The sequence below is a fragment of the Dasypus novemcinctus genome, chromosome 23 (assembly GCF_030445035.2).
Source record: "Dasypus novemcinctus isolate mDasNov1 chromosome 23, mDasNov1.1.hap2, whole genome shotgun sequence".
NCBI classification, from domain to species: domain Eukaryota; kingdom Metazoa; phylum Chordata; class Mammalia; order Cingulata; family Dasypodidae; genus Dasypus; species Dasypus novemcinctus.
The window spans coordinates 57,732,776-57,754,068 of record NC_080695.1 but is presented as its reverse complement, the minus strand read 5'-3'; the positions used below and the strand labels follow the sequence as shown (position 1 = coordinate 57,754,068).

Genomic DNA, 21,293 nt, shown 5'->3' with positions numbered 1-21,293 from the left:
CTGTGCCCAGTCTTAGACACGGGTATGGGTAGGTCACATGGTGACCTGGAAATTGCTCTCTACTTAAGGAAACACACACAATGTACAATACTGCCAGCCCCATGGGCAATGCCAACTCCCAGTCATTCTTGGAATCCTGAACCACTGGAAATGTTGGAGGGGTGTCGTTACCTCTTGGAGGCTGGTGTAGGGTTTCTGTGGTTGATTCTTTGTGACTGCTACCTGAAAATTTCATTGAGGCTCCTCATTGTTTTTCCAGCTGTCTGAATATCTGCCTGATCATTTTCATCCTGATCCTGGTTTTTATGGAATTTCTCAGAAGCCTATCATTATTGCTGCCTACTTGGGAATTGCTTCATTGGCCATTTTCATCTGGAGCTCTGTGCTTCCTGTGAGTCTTAACAAGTGCCTCATATGAGTGCTTGGGCTCTTAAATAAGCTGTGAATTCTGTAAACTTTCATTTATTTTGCTTTTATTTATTTTTTATAGGTTTTAAAAAAATTTCTCTACCCTTCTCCCCACCCGCAGTTGTCTGTCCTCTTTATCTATTTGCTATGTGTTCTTCTTTGTCTGCTTCTGTTGTTGTCCATGGCACGGTAATCTGTGTCTCTTTTTTGTTGTTGCATCATCTTGTTGTGTCAGCTCTCCATGTGTGTGGCACCATTCCTGAGCAGGCTGAACTTTCTTTCGTGCTGGGCAGCTCTCCTAATGGGGTTCACTCCTTGCATGTGGGAGTTCCCTACACGGGGACACCCCTGCATGGCATTGCACTCTTTGCACACATCAGCACTGCATGTGGGCCAGCTCCACGCAGGTCAAGGAGGCCCAAGGTTTGAACCGCAGACCTCCCATGTGGTAGACGGACACCCTAACCACTGGGCCAAGTCCACTTCCCTATTTTGCTGTTAGATTACTGACATGAATACTAGTTAATGTTTGAAATGTAAGCTAATGATATGAAACTATCTAATCTTTTAAATAAGAACTCAGTGGACAACTATATAATACTGATAAAAATACTTCAATTTATAAATCTTTTCTATCAAAAAGAAGTAGTAATATTAAGCATTTTCTGAGTCCTTCATACAGTGTTAGTGGAATTGTGGACTCACCTGAAAAGCAGTTGAATACTTAAATAGAGTCGGAGGCCTTTAAAATGTTCATATCCTTTTTATGCAGGAAAAAGTCCATATATGGTAATCAATCCTATGAAATAACAAACATGCATCCAAAGATCTTGGAAGGGAACAATCGATGGCATAATATTTATTGCAGTGAAACGTGGGAACAACCCTAGTTATCCAAAGTCCAGAAAGAGTTACATCATTGTACATCCTCACAGGGCATATTAAAATTCATGTTTCAAAGGCATATCAGGACATGGATCATGCTCTTTCTCTAAGGTGAAGAAGAAAAAAGCAGAAACTACATATTTCTCTCTAGTTTCATTAAAACAGTTTCTCCAACATGGGGCTGTCATTTCTGGTGTTGATTGTGCTTTTCCCTGCTTATCTCCCCCTGCACTTCTGATTCGACAACCTCTGTGTTTATGGGTCCGAAACATTCAAAGGACCTGCTTAGTTGAATTTGTTTATCGATTCAGGCAATAGTCAGCTCTGACTTGATATCCTGGATACTTTCTGGTGAATGGAAGAGGCATATCTTAATCCAAAGATTTTCCTTTTTCTTATTTTTTAAGAGGCTTTTTCAGCAACCCAGATATGACCATCACTCTGGCCATTGGATTTAACAAAAAATGTTTTCAAGTAAATGACACATTAGCATATCTATCATATAAATGTGTGCAAATTTCATATTAAGGTAAATTACACCTTTCTTTTTTAAACTAGTGTTGTGGAGCGGGTGTAGCTCAGTGATTGAACATGGTAGGGGGTCCTCAGTTCTATCCCCTGTACCTACTTAAAAACAAAAAAGGGTGTTAACAGATCTTTGGCTGAAGATAAAGGTATTGAACTTAGTGTTTTTCTGTGTGTGAAATAATTCATGAATTATCACCATTTAAATAGGCTATTGTATTTTTTTTTCAGATTTTAAGTCAGTGAATACATTATTCTGAACTAAACAACTTTTGTAATTGAATTACTATTTTGTCTTATCATGAACAAAAGACTTATTAGCAATATGTTTTGACATCAAATTTAATTTTGGTTGTCATTCTTCTAGGTAAAACCTCAAATATATCGAGGTACAATTTTAGACTCATATTTTCTTTCTAATATTCTGTAAACACTGGTGTTGATTTGGGTTCTAATTCAAACAGAAGGAAATATGGTGATTTCTGATGTCTGGTTCACTTTTTACCTCTTGAAATTTTACTGTTTCTGGGCTGTCAGCCTAGATGACAGAGTGGATGGAGGTGCCACCAGTGAGACAGGTGATGTGGAGGAGGAAAAGGTTTAAGATGGTGCTGATGAGTCTGGAGTCTGCACAAGCTATCCTTCACAACCTTGCTGTGGGAGCAAAGAAAGATGATTATGATAGTAGCTGTGCCTGTTGAGAAGTTAAAGCCCAGGGGTGTCTAGGACTTGCTATGCAGAGATGTGTCCTCATAGAAGTTTCAACCAGATTCTGTGGGGGTCAAGAAGGGCCACTGATATGGTGTGGACCATTGACCATGAAGTGCAGTGGTGCTCAGAGATACATTCACCAAGTGCAATGAATGTCTCATGATGATGGAGGAGCTTGTTGTTATGGGAAGAGGAGTGGGGTAAGGGGGGTGGGGGGTATATGGGTACCTCATATTTTTTAAATGTAACATTAAAAAAATAAATAAAGACAAAAAATTGAAAAAAAAAAAAAGGGCCACTGATTCCAGGTGGAACGTGAAACAGGAATCCAACATAAAATGGAAATGATGAAATCTGTATGTGCTTCATTGATAGTGAGGATTGAGTGGAGCTCTCTATAGGGCAGGATGGCTGCATGGCACATTGTAGGCCCTCAAATGCTGCTGTTTATCACAGAGATGACAGCATTGTTCTGGTGAGAATCTTGGCCTCAGGGCACCAGAACTGTCAGGTTGGGCAATAGGAGATAAGTGTGCTCTTTGGGGTCAGGTGAGCCAGTCTGAGGAGTCAGGCTTCCTGGACCCAGTTTGAGGTGCTTTATAAATGGTGTCCACCTGTAAGGTGTGTGCTAGCTGTTTACCTGAATGATGGGAGATAACACTCTCACCTTGGAGAAGAAAAATCTTGTGACTTAGAGATACTGGGAGGTGTTCACGGCCTTCTGTAGACCATGTGGTAATGCCAAGGTTCAACCAGGGGCATCTGATTCCCAAGCCAAAGATCTCTAGACCACCCCACCCTGGTGGTCATGAAGTGTGTTCAGCTGGGCTGTGGGACAACCCAGGATGCCTCTGAGTAGGTCCAGCAGGTGATGTTTCAGAAGGAACTCCATGGAATTACAGTGTGCTTTTCTAAGTGGGAGGAGGCATGAGGTTTTCTTTTGTAAAGTCATGGCAGTGACATACTTATTGATCTTGATAACTAGAGGACAGAGATATAAGTGGACAGGATGCTCAGGTTTTCTTTCTTTTATCACTGGCAATAGTACAACAATTTGAAGTAATCGTATTTTTTAAGAAGGGTGCTGAGTGAAGGGAGATTTATTAGTTCAAGACATTTTTACTGTGATTCTCAATCATTGAAAAAAATTAAATATGAATCTCGTTGAAGTAGGAGTCTTATTTTCATATTTTATAAAATCAATTTATGTGTCATTTGCTAAAAACTGTTTCTTTTAGGCATGATAGTATTTTTTAAGTTTACACTCAAAGCACCAGATAATGTATCTTTTTGCTAATATACTGGGGTAATTCAATTTTATAGGATTTTCCAAATAATTTTAGAGATTGTTTTTATCTCTTTTTAGGGAATTTACAGCAAATTTGGGGGAAGATCAATATCTGCATGGAGGAAAATGCCATACTTCCAGAAAAAATATCCAGATTTTTTTTTCTATAGGAGGTAGTGAGGTTTGAACCCAGGACCTTCCTACATGCATAGTAGGTGCTCAACGGCTTAGCTACACCAACTCCCACAGAATATTTTTGCAACTTTTAATCAGTACAGAATTACTTTGCCTTACTGTTTTGATTTCCATTTTTCTTTCCATGCTGGCTAGTTTCAGAGACACATGCTTGTAGTTTCTCTGGGAGGACAGAAGGGGCACTGGTTCTACCAGGTATTGCTGCTGAGAGGTTTCTGTCTTATTAATGATCTGTTTCCATTCTGTGTTCCAGTACTTCCTTTGTCCTTGCTTTCTCTGTGACCAAGTTACTCGATTCAGATGTTCTCTCCCATTTGTTGTATTAGCTCTTAAAAATCTGCAGTGTTTTGGAGGACATGCTTTTTCAGTAGAATAAAATCTTCAAATACAATAAAGAATTTTTAGCTATCAAAAGTGTCATGCCCTAAAGTAAGGGGGAAATGGAAAGGAGAAATGAGTTTATATGGCTACGAGTTTCTAAAAAAGAGTCTGGAGGCTGGCAGAAGGATTGCCCTCATGCACAACTGAGCAGAGTCAGAGAGACAGATAAAGCAGATACAACCCCCAGATATTGGTTCCTCTGAGGGCTAAAGAGACCCATGGGAGTTATGGTCATGGCCGATGGGGTTAACTACCAGGGCAGATGGCCCCTCTTTGGAAATGGTGTTTATGTGTGATGAATCTGGACTCAGATGGGATCTCCCTTCATAAGACTTTCATGCTAATGTGCTGGAGGTGCAGTTAATGTTGGGGTTTAAGATATATTTAGGGGATTTGAATCTCTGGACTGACAATGTGATAGCCAGGTCCTGAGCCTCAACAGACTCCAGCACCTACAATCTGATCTATTGGACTTACCACACTCAGCTAAGATGGAGTTGAAGAAGGACAACCACAACACCATGGAGCCTAGAGTGATTACAACTGAAAGTGGGAGGATTGCATCCAGCATCCATGTGGAATCTGAGCCTCCTCTTGACATAGAGGTGCAATGGACACAACCAATCCAATGTCCACATAGAAGAGGTGGCATTGGATTGGGAAAAGTGGACATGGTGGACGATGGGTATGGGGAAAGGCAGGAAGAGATGAGAGGTGGAGGCGTCTTTGGGACATGGAGCTGCCCTGGATGGTGCTTCAGAGGTAATCACCGGACATTGTAAATCCTCACAGGGCCCACTGGATGGAATGGAGGAGAGTATGGGCCATGATGTGAACCATTGTCTATGAGGTGCAGAGGTGCCCAAAGATGTACTTACCAAATCCAATGGATGTGTCATGATGATGGGAACGAGTGTTGTTGGGGGGGGAGGGGGGGGTTTGGGGGTGGGGTTGAATGGGACCTCACATATATATTTTTAATGTAATATTATTACAAAGTCAATTAAAAAAAAAAAGTGTCATGCTTTTTGGAAATAAGGAAAATTCACCCAGCATATATTATAGCATGTAGTTAGGCAAGGAATATAGTCTTGGAAAACATACTAGGGTAATTCAATACTCCTTGCAATGTACCTCTCAAATTTAGTGTTCGATAGCTTTTGAAATATACATGTTTATTGTGCTTTTTTAGTTCTTCTTCCACAAAAATACTCAATTTCTCTGAGAACAGGCTTTCCGGGGCCATTGCTATTTGTGTTTGCTACTCTATTTTATCCCTCAGAGTATACAGTAGTCTGTGAGAAGACATGTCTTGCATAGGAAATACAGGTTCTCTTTTTTCATTGCTCAGGCCACTATTCTCTTATGCCATTAAATCATGACACCAGACCACTCATTGATTTCTCCTTTTGATCTCACCAAGTGTCCCCTAATTACTTACTAAATACTGTTGAGATTCCCATTTGATGAGGCTAAGTTTCTCATGTCAGTCATTGTTTTCGAAGAACTAATCGCTGCCTCATGTGGTCAGATGGTTCCCTAAATGCCAGTTGTTTTCTTGTTGATACCGATTGTTTCTCCAGCATCTCTAAGTCCCTTCTGCTGCCGCACTCTCCCTCCAAAGGCCCCATCTTTCCTATCCCAGTCTCCCTCCTCCTCTCCTTCACTCAAACAGTCTAGATTACACACTGGAATTCATGTTCCAGGCTCAAGGTCTAAGGAAGACATGCCTCTGTCTGCAGGGTGGCTCCAGCCCCCTCTGCAGGGTACAAGGTTCTTTTCCTCCTTGAGTCCCTGGGGCCTCTACAGCCCCACCCCAACAGCCCCCTCCCCAACATCTCAGCTGTAGGCTCCAAACAGCTCCCCCAGGTCCACAGAAACCTCTCTCATTTTTCTGCACTGTGTTCTCAGCAGCATAAACTGTAAAAACGTCACTTGGGTAGATGATTATGGTGTATATTCCTTTCTTTTCCATCTTAGGAAGCTGAAAGAGAAAGCGAGTGGCACAAATGCCACTTGCAGTTTTTAGAGGAAGAGGAAAAAGCAAGGGTGGTGACAGAGGAAGTCAAGTACTACATGTGAGTTCACCTACCAGACACCATCGCTCAGAAAACCCCAGTTGAAAAGTTTTGTTGTTAACCTTTTGTACATTGTTTGGGAAGGGTAGTGCAAAACCTTGAATGGTCAGAATACACAGAGAATTCACACACACATACACACACCCACTAATAAGCTTACAAAGGAAGAATATAAAGTTACCCCCAATTTCCTGATCCTATCTATTAGCTAGAGTGTGTGGGAACATGGTTCATGCGAACACAACTGGGGGTGATGTAAATTGTCATAATTCTTTAGTAAAGCAGTTTGGTGTGGTATGAACAATGAACCCTAAAAATGTGCATTTGATAGCCTCAGTCATCAGAGCCCTGGGCAATATGCTAAGGACATGAGTAAAGGAAGATTCAAGCTTTATGATGAAAGATTCTCTTAGCAGGAATAATCAGGGAAATACTGAGAGTGGGTAAGAACATCATAGCATATCATTCAGAACCCTCGAGGCAGTCACGAATAAATGGGGCAACTATGCAGCACTGCTTTTATCCTGTTATGCCCTTGTAATTATGTGCCATGTGTTGGTACATGTGGGGATACTGTCTCCAAGGGGCCAGCTCTGTGTGTCATAGGAACAGAAGCAGATCAGTGAATGGGGTCAGCAGACCTGTGCTTTACCAGGTATAATCAATTGTCTTTTGTAGGCAAAGAATTGAAGAAATGAAATAAAACCTGCCGCAAACAGAGAGCTCATTGAGACAACAGGTAACTTTCACACCACCCAACTGGTGCAGAATATTCAGCACCTCATGCAGATGATTATAATGGACCTCGGGAGCCCTAAACACACAGTTTTCTTTTGTATTTGTTGTCTTTTTCAGGTTGCTCTTCATGAGGAGAAAGCTCATGAGAGCTGGCTAAGATTTTGTTCTTTTCCTTTCTGTCCTTCTGAGCACAGTCTACCACAACTCATTGTGGATGTGTTTCCCCACATAGCTCAAAACGCATGCTTTGCAGAGGGCTTTGGTCAAGCAGATCAGGGAAGCTGCCTACTTGAAACACAGGTACAGGATTTTATTTTAAACTTAAAACTGAAGTAATTTGAAACTTTCAGAACCACTCTCAATTTAAACCAAACAAACCCCATCTAAAGAACTCCAACATGTTCCCCCAACCCAGATCTACCAATTGGAACATTTTGCCACATTTGCTGTCATCCTCCATCCCTTTATCCCTCCTTCCCTCCTTCTCTCCTTTCCTTTCTTTCTTCCATCCATTTACCTATTTTGGTAAATACCTGAGAGTAGGTTGTACACATCATACTCCTTGAGCACATAAACCTAAAAGGTATAAGACTTTGACATCCATTTTTTTCAGTGCACTTTCATGTTTTTGAGACCAAGCATGTTCTTGATCTAAGGGCATGGTTTTCTCATTTTTATTCCATTGCATTCTTTCCCTTATTCCAGACTGAAAATATCCCAGAAAAATAAGATACTGGTGCCAGGAATGCCTGACGTGGACGCCCCTCCACAGAGAGGTAGGAAGCACCCTGTGGAGAGCCCTGAATTAATTTCTGCTGCAATTAAGAATTCCACACACTTACCAAAGAGAGCAGTCTGCCTCAGGGGGATCCAGATGCTATCACCTCATGTCCCCGAGCCACAGGGTCTCCTTGGTCCATCCAGGGTGAGCGCACATCCCTGAAGTGACAGCAAACACCCTCCACCTCAACCTTGGGGTTACTCTCAGCTGGAGAGATGGCAGTAGCAGGAATTTGGGTCAGCACCCCTTCCCCCTTGTAAAGAGTTTATTTTTTCTCCCTTTGAGAAAAATCACACAAAATTTCTTAGAATGTGGCATCTCTGGCCTGGTTAGAGAAGCATTTTCTTGATGTGTCTTAGTGAACACAAAGTCTAGTATAAGATCTGCTTTAAGACAACAAGCATTCATTTATTGTTAATGGTTTCTTTGTTATTTGTTTGCTTGTTTACATTTTTTACTATTAATGACAGTGCTTTATAAATTTCTAGGTAATTATACTCTACCTAATAAATGTAGTCCTCCCATTTTACTATTAATGACTCATTCCTTTTCCCATTACTACTTGTAAATGTCTCTAAGGCCATTTCTATTTGTAAATGTTTAAATAATCCAGGTCACAAATGGAAATCAGGTTATGTAGAGACAGATGTCTGACCAATCCCCCCATGGCTAGTGGAGTACAAGCTGTGCTGGTTTTCATAACAATGTCCAGCTAATCTGAGCCCTGACTTGCCCCCATTGCTTCAGTTGCTATGAAAACACCTGGACCTGTGTCAGAGACCTGTCATGTCCTCCTCAAGGGTCAGGGGACCTTCCTCCATTCTCGGGGTCATCTGAACATCTTTGAAACCCAGGGCCTCTGCTGGGAACCTAAATGGGGTAAAAAGCCTGAGATCACAGAGGAAGGTGGTGGAGGATTTGCTATTCTTCCCCCAGATCTGAAGAAATCCCCAGCAGTTCTCTTTCCTTCCCTAGATCCAGGACCTGGTGCAGCTCCCCTCTGGAACAACAGCTCTGGAAGCTCATTCCCTGCTGGGTGGACAGATGAGGGCAAGATAAGTGCTGCCTCACTTTCAATGGTAAGTAGCTATTTCTGGAAACTTGTATTGCTTTATACAAATCCTCTCTCACCTCATGGCAGTGTGGGCAGTGCCAGTCCCCGGAGATCACCTTTGGAGATGCCTCCAGAAGCAGTAAGTCCTTAGAGGCTGAGGACTGAAGGGCTGCCCAGTTATATTTCTGGAAGGAACTGGAGGAGAAAGACCTTTCACTCCCTACTTCACATCTCATGGTGCAGTTGATTCCTTAATGATATCCTTTAGTTTGTGGGTTACCGAAATGTGATTTTGACGTTGCTGTTAATTTCCATCTTTCCTCATTTGGAGAAGCTGATTTCCTGTTTTCCTGTTTAAAGTGCTCTCATCCTCATTACTCAAAAAAAATGTGAAAAACTCATTTTCCAATTTCACTGTGGGCTTCATGCAATTATGAGTGCTCCTCAACAAAATAATTTCATTGGAAATGTCATAATCCATCATTGCCCCATCTCTGAAAATTGTGTTATTGTAGAATCAGTCCTGCTTTCCCCTCTGTAAAATTATGCTGAATTATAAGAAAAGACACAGGGAAGGAGACTTGGCCCAGTGGTTAGGGCGTCCGTCTACCACATGGGAGGTCCGCGGTTCAAACCCCGGGCCTCCTTGACCCGTGTGGAGCTGGCCCATGTGCAGTGCTGATGCGCTCAAGGAGTGCCCTGCCACGCAGGGGTGTCCCTTGCATAGGGGAGCCCCACGCGCAAGGAGTGCTCCCCATAAGGAGAGCCACCCAGTGCAAAAGAAAGTGCAGCCTGCCCAGGAATGGCGCCGCACACACGGAGAGCTGACACAACAAGACGACGCAACAAAAAGAGACACAGATTCCCGTGCTGCTGACAACAGAAGCGGACAAAAAGAACACACAGCAAATAGACACAGAGAACAGACAACTGTGGGGGGGGGGGGGGGGAAGAAATAAATTTTAAAAATCTAAAAAAAAAAAAGACACAATTTAGTCAAAATGTAAATGAGTGAAATAGCGAGGAGAGAAAGTCGCTTATGTCCTGGAGAGCAGAGCCTTTAAATTCGGTTCCCATCAGCGTGCTCTAGTGACACCTGTGTGGCTGTCAGGGCCACCAAGTCCTCTGAACATCCTCATGGGACTTCTCCACCTTGAAATCAAAGTACATTTAATTCAGTCATGGAGAATTCCCAGGGCATATTTCCATGGGGCAAAATTAAGTCTACATCTCAGGTTGTACCTAAAATAGTGTTACCTTTGGATGTTCAGAAATATGATAGCTGAGCTCCTCTCACTTTTCTGTCTGAAAACCCTTTCCCTGGTTCCCTGCAGGGCTCTAGGTAATGTGTCCATCAAGAGGCCACAGAGCCCGGGGCAGCAGCTCCAGAGGGGAGAAGATCCCTGTCAGGGAAAGGCAGAGGGAGAAGGAGCAAGCCCAGGAGGCAGAGCTGGTATTGAAACTCATCCTGTCTCTTCCAAGCTGTGACCCTGAAGCCAAGGCTCCCGTTCCTCTCAGGGTGTCTGTCCCTGAGACTCAGAGCAGGCTGGTCAGACTTAACTTTCATAGTTCTAGAATGGGAAGAGAGAAGTGAGGGGATGCAGAAGGACTCTGAAGAGCAGCTTCCATTTCCTGTGTAGAGAATGGACCTCTCACCCTCTCCCATTCTCTCTGTTTCCAATAAGCAAAGAGCGAGCTTCTGTGTGTTGCTGAAGGGAGGCTGGAGGGCCCTGGAAGTCGACACCTGTCTGCCTGGACTGTGGGCTTTTCTTAGTTTGGAATGACCTCTGTTAGGGCTCTAGGACAGCCCACTTGCCCTTCCTTCATTTGCAGACACAGTCAGTGCTGTGTGGTCCCAGTATTTCTCTCCCCTGGTTCCCTTTAGCCTCTCTCCCCTTAGGCCAGGGGTTATTAACCTCTCATGTTCCATGGACCCCTCTGCCAGGCAGGCAAAAGTCATGGACCCCTTACAATGTCCACACTCTACTGTGTATTATTTAATATATATATCACACCCGCATCAACACATCCCCACAAGAATGTTTTTTTAAATTTAAATTCACGCTCATGGACCCCTTGTAAAGAACACCTGCCTTAAGGTGTCCATGGGACTGAGTGGGGGGCATCCAGTTCCCCAGCACTGATGCTCTCTGGGAACCTGACCGAGGGAACATGCCAGGTGCTGACCTGCTTTGCTTCACTGGGTTTCAGCTTTGGTTGGTGTTGGTATTTTGTCTGTCATGTGAGTGTATTTCAAAACTTCACATCCTTTGCTCTGCAGGTTAATATGGCTGCAAGGGGGGCCCCTGCTTTCCCAGGACCTCCCTTCATGTGCCACTCTGTGCAAGGCCCTCCACAGCCAATGCTGAGGGAGGAGCCACCTCCTCTGCCCTGGGGCCCTCTTGGACCTCCCCCACCACCTCCCCCCTTGCCTCCCCCTCAGCATGTGGAAGAGGACTTGAACAGTGTGAATTCTTTGCATGCAAGGGTGGCAGCTGCTTCTTAGGTTTTCCAATGTAAGGATCAATTTGAATGAGAACATTGTAACCCTCCTCAAGTGTTCTAGGACACATGATGGCAGTTTCATCGCCCAACTGCTGGTGTTCATGGCAACAAGAAATAAGGTTGATTTTGGAAATATCAGTTCTGCAGCTGCGTATGGAGCCTTGGCCTTGTACCTGGCTCTATCAGGGATAAGACACATCCCTAACTTCAAGAGCCTAAGGTGTCCCTCGAGAGAGAGGCACTGCCATGACACTGCACAGAGCATGTGATCGCCTTTAATGGAAGCACCAGTGGAGGGCCCTGAAGTGCAAAAGAGGGAGTTGGAATTGCACCAGAAATAATCAGGGTATTGAGGGGAAGGAAGCATTGAACAGGTACAATGGGTGTTTCTTTCATTCAAGCAGTTGAACCTGCAAGCTGATCCCTGTCAGTGCAGCTGCTTGAGCAGGAAGTTTGGCTGCATGGATGTTCAGATGGCCAAAGAGTCAACACTGGAAATTTCTTGATGAAAATTTCATTGTTGCTATAAAGACTTTAGTTCATAACCTGAAATAAATGTTCTTCATTTCCCTTGAGATTCTGAAGGTTTTGGATCAGAGTGACAGAATCCCCTATAGGTTTTGGAAATTTAATTTGGTTCTGACAGCATATTTTGTCTGCCTGGGTTTCCTATGCCCCAGTGAAACTGAAAGTGAAGGCAGGACCAGGTTGAAATGAGTGGCCTCCTTGGCCTCCAGAGTGAGTGAGACCCTCCGTGGGCATCCAGGGCCTTCAGGGGCTGCCCCAGCTGGACCTCCATCACCACGTGCCCTGCAGCCTCTAGGCGGCCCTGGCTCTGGGCTTCACACCCACAAACATATCACACAGGACCCTATTCACTGCCTGTGTTCCTGGGTCTCAGTGCCTAACACCAGCTTTTTCTGGAGGTTACCAAGAACTTCAATTTTGTGATGTATGAGACAGGGATGATATTGGAAATAAGCTCTATTTGAGGATGAAGAAATAAAGTACTTGAAGAATGAATCTTGCAAAACGTCTGCTCTATGTTGGACATTCACCTTACTCAGAGTTCAAATGAAATGATTTACACTCTGACACTGACAATGTTCCATGGATTACAGAAATTAAAATAAGGCTGGTATGCTTTGGGCCTAAAGATTTCAAATCCCATTTCAAAAATTAAGGTGCTGACTTCCTATTGTATGAACATTCAGCTTCTACCAGGTAAAGAAATGATAGTTGTGAGAATGTGCACAGAGTTAAATTCAGAGCTCTCTAGCTGAGATTAGAAGTCAAGTTGTTTCACCACATATAGACACACAGCTGCAGAACACACTGAAATACAAATCAGGGTCCAGAGAAAAGTGGTAAAGACAAAATATATGAGGAAAAATAAGATCAACTTGATATAAATCAAGATCTTTTTGCCTTACAGGACAGTTAAATTGATGTTTGAAGAGGCCTCTCAAAGTGGTCAGCAGGCTGTGGCCATAATAGTTTGAAAGAGAGTCAGATCTACGTTATAGTCTGAAGGTTTTCCCTGTGCTGTCCAGTTTCCTCTCCCTTTCAACTTTCCTAGATGTTTACCCTAATAAACTTCTTTTACTTATTTATGTTGGTATGACTCATGGCTATTTATTTTATACTTTGAGTTTAAATTTTACATTATTATTTCAATGTTTTACTCACATCCCTCTCACTTTGGCCATTGGGAGCTTTTTCAGTTCACTTCCATGTCCCACTTACCTAAAACCATCACAGGGCTTTTTTTTTTTTTTTGTATTAGCACCATCTTTCTTTCTTTCTTTCTCGAAGTATAAGATTATGCAGGGTCACTTTGTAAATTTCCTTCCCCAGTCCTAGCATCAGCCATTTCTCCAAGGATCCCTGGGTCCTTTCACTGGATGAAGGCATTAACAACCTAGATCAGGTGGCTAAGTATGCTCTTTCCTACTCAGGTACCTTGTTTCTCTCACCTCTTAGGAGATGGTGCAAGGAAATGAGTGTATACTAAATTGTGTATATGCAAATAAAAATGACTGCATGGAACCATCTGGATGTACCTTATGCTAAACAAGGGTTCATACTGGTGTGTCCAACTTTATCCCAGTATCATATGGATAAACTGCCTTCTCCAATTTTGCTTTTCTGTAACCTTCTACTCCAGTAGTAAGAAACCTTGCTCCACCCATCTGTCATCTATTTAATTAAGGTTCAACTCAAGTATGTGTGTGTGCATGAGCATAATGATTTAGAATTAATTAACCAACCCCCTGTGGGAAGTACCAGTATCAACTAGAATTCAGTGCTTCAGTACAGCTCCTTTTAAATTTACAGATTTCACTCACTGACCTCATTACATGGAGAGCCTGTTTTAGAGATTTGTAACAGACTTAGATGTTTTTGTCATGATCTGCCTTCCATCCTGGAATAATGAGTTCCCAAAAATATTTTTAAAATTTTGCATACACTTAAGATTCACAGTGTGTGCCTCAAAATTCCATGGCTTTTGAAAATGCTTAGTGGCAGTTATTTACCATTAATGTATCCTACAGATGCAGTGCCTGTTCCACTTGTCATCCCCACTCCCCACCTCTGCCAACCACTCATCTTTTTACCATTTCTTTAGATTTCCTTTTCTGTAATGTCACATAAAGGGGATTATACAGCATGTGGCCTTAAATAACTCACATTAAAAGTAAGAATATGGATCTCTTGTAAAACACACAGAAGGCTTATACTGGAAACAGGAGGGCCCAATTCCCACCTCTCAACCCCTAATTTGAGTTTACCATGTTCAAGTCTTTCACATATTTTTCTGCTATTTGTATCCATATTTCCAAATAATATTCTTATATGATGTTATTGCTATTTAGAATTTAAATAATTTCTAGTAATGTGAAAGAAGGGGAACCAGCTCTTTTCCTCCATGTTCCTCTCACCATATCTTTTTCTCACGCATTCTTCACAAGGTGTGATCACCATATTTGATGAAATAATCACCAATTATGCTAGTAGGCTTATATGAAGATCCTTGTTTCAGTCAGGGTTCTCCACAGAACATATATACACATACATATACATGAGTGTGTATCTATACACGTATATATATATATCTGTATGTATATATATGGATAGATATGCATATGTGTGTGTGGCGTGTATATTATGGGGTTTATTGTAAGGTGTTGGCTCATATGAATGTGGGAGGTGGCAAGGCCAAAATGTGTAGGGAAGGCTGGCAGTCTGGAAAATCATCAGGAGCTGAATTTGCAGTCTTGAGGCAGAATTTGTTCTTCCCTAAGAAATCTCACTTTTTATAGAGGCCTTGCCTGATCGAAGGAGGCCCACCTATGTTAGAGTATTCTAGCTTAGGTACAGTCAACTAATTGTAGGTGTTAATCACTCCTACAAAATACTTATTCCTATCCTGGTCCTGGGGCCACTTTTTGAGGTTTGGAAACCTGAGAATGGAATCCTTCAAAACAGATTTAAGAAAAAACATTCAAAAAGTACTGATTTTCCATTTCCTAATTTGCACAATTAATGAAAGAAACTGTTCTTCAGCTGCTCCCTCTGGACCTTAAGCCAAGCACTTTCCTGTGTACCTGCTGATCTTCAACTTCACTTTCACAACACAGACATGAGCTTCCTGAAGGGAAATTTAACTCTAAAGCCAAACAATCTCATTAAGAAATTAGTTCCCAAGAACAGAAAAAGTTATTCCAAGAGACATCATGTAATTTTAATTTTATAAGACATGAAATATTTGTTCCCCAATAAAGCTAAGGTATACCATGAAAACCCTGCAGCAAGCTCAGGCAGCTGTAGTTTGGCCATTTCTGATGCATTTACTGAAATAACTTTTGAGTTTTCTATAGATTTCTTTTCCAATATCTGCATGTAGGATACAAAAGAAAACCTATATTAGGATTCCAAAAGAAATGCTGGGTGAAAAGCTAAAAAGAAGAAATGTAACATATTCTACATCTAAGCCCTATATTTCAATGTAAAAATAATTGATACAGATTGGGATTAATAGAAAAGAAAGGAGGAACAAAAAATACCTGATGGCATAAGTACTTCTCAGCATCCACAAGTTTCTTCTTTATGAAATAATGGGACAGATGAAAGGATGACAAGGGAAGAGCAAAGATGTGGCAAATCTTTAAGGTCAAACAGCTCGAATGAATGGCTTTTCTGAATGGCAGAAAAAAACTCAACCACCTTCAACATTCTCTATCCTGCCTTAAGTGGTAGGGATTGTTGATGACTGAAGATACATTTTCTCAGTTTTTCTGTATACTTTGACAGATACTTCAGAATGATGTGAACATTACGCAGGGTTATAAAAAGTATATACTTCCTAGGTTTTTCAATATAAAAAGCTGTTGCCGTATTAGTTCTTCTTAAAATTCCATATCAATGTTCAGAAAGAGGTTCAGCTTCTGAGACACCCACTCTTAGTGGTGGACAGGGCAGGGGCGGGGAGGGCTCAATTCTCCCCACAGATAGAGAGGCTCACAAGAGAAATTATCTTAGCACTTAGCAGCAAACTCTTACCAAGACCTGATTCCTGACATTATGATCTCTGTGAGATTGTCCCATGGCACAAGTAATCTTTCTAATGGCATACTGCATGATTCAACCTATATGAAATTCTAGAAAATACAAACTATTTTGTATTTATAATGTATACATTGTGTGTGTATATATATATATTTTATTAGTGAAGTTGTGGGTTTACAGAACAATCATGCATGAAATTCAGCATTCCCGTATACCATTTGTACTAGTCCTCCAAAGGGGTGTGGATGCAAAATACCAGAAATCTGCTGGGCATTATAAAGGGTATTTATTTGGAGTAGGAGCTTACAGTTACCAGGCCATAAAGCATAAGTTACTTCCCTCACCAAAGTCTATTTCCTCATGTTAGAGCAAGATGGCTGCTGATGTCTGTGTGGTTTTGGGCTTTCTGGGTTCGTCTGGGCTCAGCTCCTCTGTTTCCTCCACAAGGTCAGCTTAGACTATAAGGCAGATGGCTCTGTCTCTTTCCCTGGGGCTCCAACTTAAGACTTCAGCATCAAACTCCAACATCAGAAACCCTCAACTCTGTCCTTTGCCATGCCTTTTATCATAACTCAATCATGCCCAGGTACAAATCAGATTACAAGCATAATCCAATATTTCTTTTTGGAATTTATCAATAATATTAAACTGCTACACCATCTTACCACCATCAACTTGCTCTGCTGTAGATCATTTGTTACTATTGATGATAGCATATTTTTATAATTATGTATTAGTTAAAGTCCAAGATTTAACTTAGAGTTCACAGTTTATGTAGTATAGTTCCAGGACTTTAAAAAAATTTATTCTGGTACCATATATATAATATGACACCACTTTTTCTAAAGATTTATATTTATTTATTTATTTATTTCTCCCCACTGCCTCATTGTTTTGTACTTGCTCTGTCTGTTCATCTTTCTTGTTTCTTTAGGAGGCACTGGGAAGCGAACCTGGGGCCTCCGATGTGGGAGGGAGGTGCCTAATCGCTTGAGCCACCTCTGTTCACCTTCCACTTTTAATCATATTCAGATATATATTTCAGTGCTATTAACTGCATTCACAATGTTTACTACCATGACCACCATCCATTACCAAAACATTTCCATCTTTTCAAATAGGATTGCTGTACATTTTAAGTCTCAACTTCCTACTCCCACCCCATCCCCTGATAACCTATTTTAGATTCTGATTTTATGAGTTTGCTTATTCTAGTTGCTTCAAATCAGTGAGATCATACAATATCTGTCATTTTGTATCTGCCTTATTTCACTCAACAGGATATCTTCAAGGTTCATTCAAGCTGTAGCATGCATCAGGACGTCATTCCTTTTAACAGCTAAATAATATTCCATTGTATGTCTATACCACGTTTTATTGATCCAGTCATCAGTTGATGGTCACTGGCTTGCTGCCACCTTTTGGCAATTGTGAATAAAGCCTCTAAAACTTTGGTATGCAAATATTTTGAGTCCCTGCTTTCTATTCTTTGGGGGTAGATGCCTAGCAGTGAGATTGCCAAGTCATATGGTAATTCTATACTTAGCTTTCCGAGGAACTGCCAGGCTGTCTTTCACAGTGGCTGCACTATTTTATATTGCCACCAGCATTGAATGGCTGTTCCCAGTTCCATGATTCCTCACCAAAATGTCATTTTCTGTTGTTTTTTATTAATAGCATCCATTCTCATTGGTGTGAAATGGCATCTCATTGTGTTTTTTTTAAACAAATTTTATTGATATATATTAATAAAGCATACAATTAATCTCAAGTGTACACTCAATGGTATCTGGTATAATTACATAGTTGTGCATTTATCACTTCAACCATTTTTAGAGCATTTTCATTATTTCAAAATAATAATAAACACCAGACAAACAAATAAGAAAATTCTTCACCTCTCAATTTCTCTATGTTTTCCCTGCTGTATTAGCTATTTCTGACTATTCTTGCATATATATTAATTTATTAAGCACTTTCACTGAGATATATTCACATACCATCTGATCTAGCCAAAGTGTAGTCAATGACTTTTTGTATAATCACAATGCTATGTATTCATCATCACAAAATATTTTTAGAACAATTTCATTATTCCAAAAAGAAAAACTCCACACCCCTTAGCAGTCCTTCTCCAGCCCTGCATATCCACCAATCTAATTTCATCTTTATAAATTGATTTATATTTACATTACATGTAAATGTAATCATACAATATGTAGTGTTTTATGTCTAGATTCTTTCACTTGGCATAATTTTTTTTGGTCTGATATTAGCATCTTGTAGTATTAACATACATTTGTTGAGTTTCAAAGAAAAATGGTCTTAAAAGTGCAACTTTACCCATATTCATATTTCACATGTGGTTTTATAATACTATGCAGTCCCATGTTCTTAATACATTTTTTGCTTTCCTTTTAGTAATATACATGACCTTAGACATTTTCTTCAAGCCACTTTTGTACCCACAAAATAGTACTGCTAGTAATAAACATTATGCTGGGTTTTCACTTTTTCTGTTCATTTCCAAGGATTAACACACATCCTTTTTACAAATTCTGCACAAGTTAACCCTCAGCTTTCCATTCTCTAGCCTCATTCTATTTTCTGGCAATCCACTATCAATTTATTAACACCATGAGATTATACAATATATTTAGTTCATAGTAGTATATTCATACATTATTTCTCCTTCTGTGTCTGGCTTGCTTCACTGAACTGTGTCCTTCAGGTTCACCCATGTTGTCATATGCTTTACAAATTCATTTGTTTTTACAGCTGAAAAACATCCCAACGTTTAAATACATCACAGTTTGTTTATCCATTCATGACTTGATGGACACCTAGGTTGTGTCCATCTTTTGGCAATCATGAATAATGTCACTATGAACATCGATGTGCAGATGTCTGTTTGTGTCACTGCTCTCAGTTTTTCTGGGTATATAGCCAGTATTGGTATTGCCAGGTCACATGCAAATCTATATTCAACCTCTTTAGGAACGGTCAAACAGTCCTCTACAGTGGCTGTACCATTCTACATTCTCATCAACAGTGAATAAGTGTTCCTATCTCTCCACATCCTCTCCAACACTTGTAGTTCTCTGACTTTTTAATAGTCACTGATGTGTCATGATGATGAGGGAGAGTGTTACTGTGGGGGGAGTGGTGGGGTGGGGGCGGTGGGGGTGAATGGGGACCTCATATTTTTTGAATGTAATATTTTTTAAAAAAATGAATTTAAAAAAATAGTCACTGTTCTAACAGGTGTGAAATGATATCCCATTGTAGCCTTGGTTTGCATTTCCCTACTTGCTAGTGATGTTAAACACTTTTTCATGTGTGTTTTGGCCATTTGTATTTCTTCTTTGGAAAAATGTCTATTCAAGTCTTTTGCCCATTTTTTAATTGGATCATTTGTCTTTTTATTGTTGAGTGGTAGCGTCTCTTTATATATCCTGAATATTAACTCTTATTGGATATATGATTTCCAAATATTTTCTGGCATTGAGTTGGCTGCCTTTTCACTCATTTGACAAAGTGCTTTGAGGTGCAAAAGTGTTTAATTTTGAGGAGGTCCCATTTGTCTATTTTTTTCTTTTTCTGCTTGTGCTTTGGATGTAAGGTCCAAAAACCCATCACCTACCAGAAGGTCTTTAAGATATTTCCCTACTTTTTCTTTTAATAATTTTATTCTCTTGGTCTTTATATTTAGGTCTTTGATCCATCTTGAGTTGGTTCTTCTATAGAGAGTAGAAAGGGGCCCTCTTTCATTCATTTGGTTATGGATATCCAATTTTCCAAGTACCACTGGTTAAAGAAACTGTTTTGTCATATTAGCATGGCTTTGGTAGGTTTGTTGAAAACCAATTGGCTGTAGAGGTGAGGGTTTATTTCTGGACTCTCAATTCTATTCCACTAATTTATGTTTCTATCATTATGCCAATACCATGCTGTTATTTTTTTTAAAAATTAATTTACTGAAATATATCAGCCATACACATACATAAACAATAAGTGTATAGTAATACTTGTGAACTTACAAAACAAACATATATAACATCATACAGGACTCTCATACACCACCAACACCTTACATTGTTGTTAAACCTTTTAAACTAATGATTGTCAAAATATCACTACTAACCAAATATTTTCCCCCAACCCTCCCTATTTTTATCTTTATGTCATTTATATATGAACATACAAAAATAATTAAGTATATAGTAAAAGTTGTGAACTTACAAACCAAACATGCCTAACGTCATACCGGAGTCCCATACATCATCCCTCCACCAACACCTTGCATTGTTGTGAGATGTTTGTTACAAATTACAAAAGAATATTGTCAAAATTTTACTACTAATTATAGTCCTTATTTTACATTTGCTGTGTTTTTCCCTCAACACACCTTATTATTATTTTTTAAATACACTTTCTATGACAGAAGTTGTAAACTTATAAAACGATCATGCATATATGCAGAATTCCCAAGCAACACCCCTCTATTCAATACAACACAATGTGGTGAAACATTTGTTACAGGTAAGATAATATCATCTGATTGTTACTATGTCCATATATACATTAAGCTCATATTTTCCATACTGCCCCATTATCAACACAGTACGTCTTTGGCATAGAGGCAAGAATATTATATTATTACTGCTAACCACAGTCCATAGGTCATTCCATTTGTATTTTTCACATGTGTTCCCAGCACCCTGCAGTATTGATATACATTTGCTCTAGCTCACAAAGGGCCCTCTTGCATCTGTACCATCAACCATAATTCTTATTCACTTCTTGGTTTACTGTGCTATTCAGTTGCTAGATTATTCTCTAGCATTCTGTCAATTGGTATTTACATCACTAGACTACCATTTTTAGTCACATTCCTGTTTATAAACTAGCTATTACTATTTTTACCATCCATTCTATACATTTCCACACTTTTACAGTAAAGCTAGTTAAAACTTCTCCATACATTAAACATCAGTCATTCATCTCAGTCCTTTTCTTTTTTTATTATTATTTTTTATTCATTTTTTAAAAAATATTACATTAAAAAAATATGAAGTCCCATTCAACCCCACCGCCCCCACCCCCACTCCCCCCACAGCAACACTCTCTCCCATCATCATGACACATCCATTGCATTTGGTAAGTACATCTCTG

General features: G+C 40.3%; 1 long non-coding RNA gene across 3 annotated transcripts; it reads left to right on the top strand.

The window, feature by feature from the left end:
- Window positions 1-206: 206 nt before the first annotated feature.
- On the top strand, window positions 207-13,162 carry LOC111758731 (uncharacterized). 3 transcript variants are annotated; one of them, XR_002792906.2, is made up of 5 exons: window positions 207-391; window positions 7,150-7,210; window positions 7,915-7,985; window positions 8,966-9,069; window positions 12,985-13,162. It is a non-coding gene; the product is annotated as an uncharacterized lncRNA (long non-coding RNA). The 3 variants fall into 3 exon arrangements; XR_009183027.2 differs by lacking the exon at window positions 207-391 and adding an exon at window positions 6,380-6,471; XR_009183028.2 differs by lacking the exons at window positions 207-391; window positions 7,150-7,210 and adding an exon at window positions 7,258-7,509.
- Window positions 13,163-21,293: the final 8,131 nt, after the last annotated feature.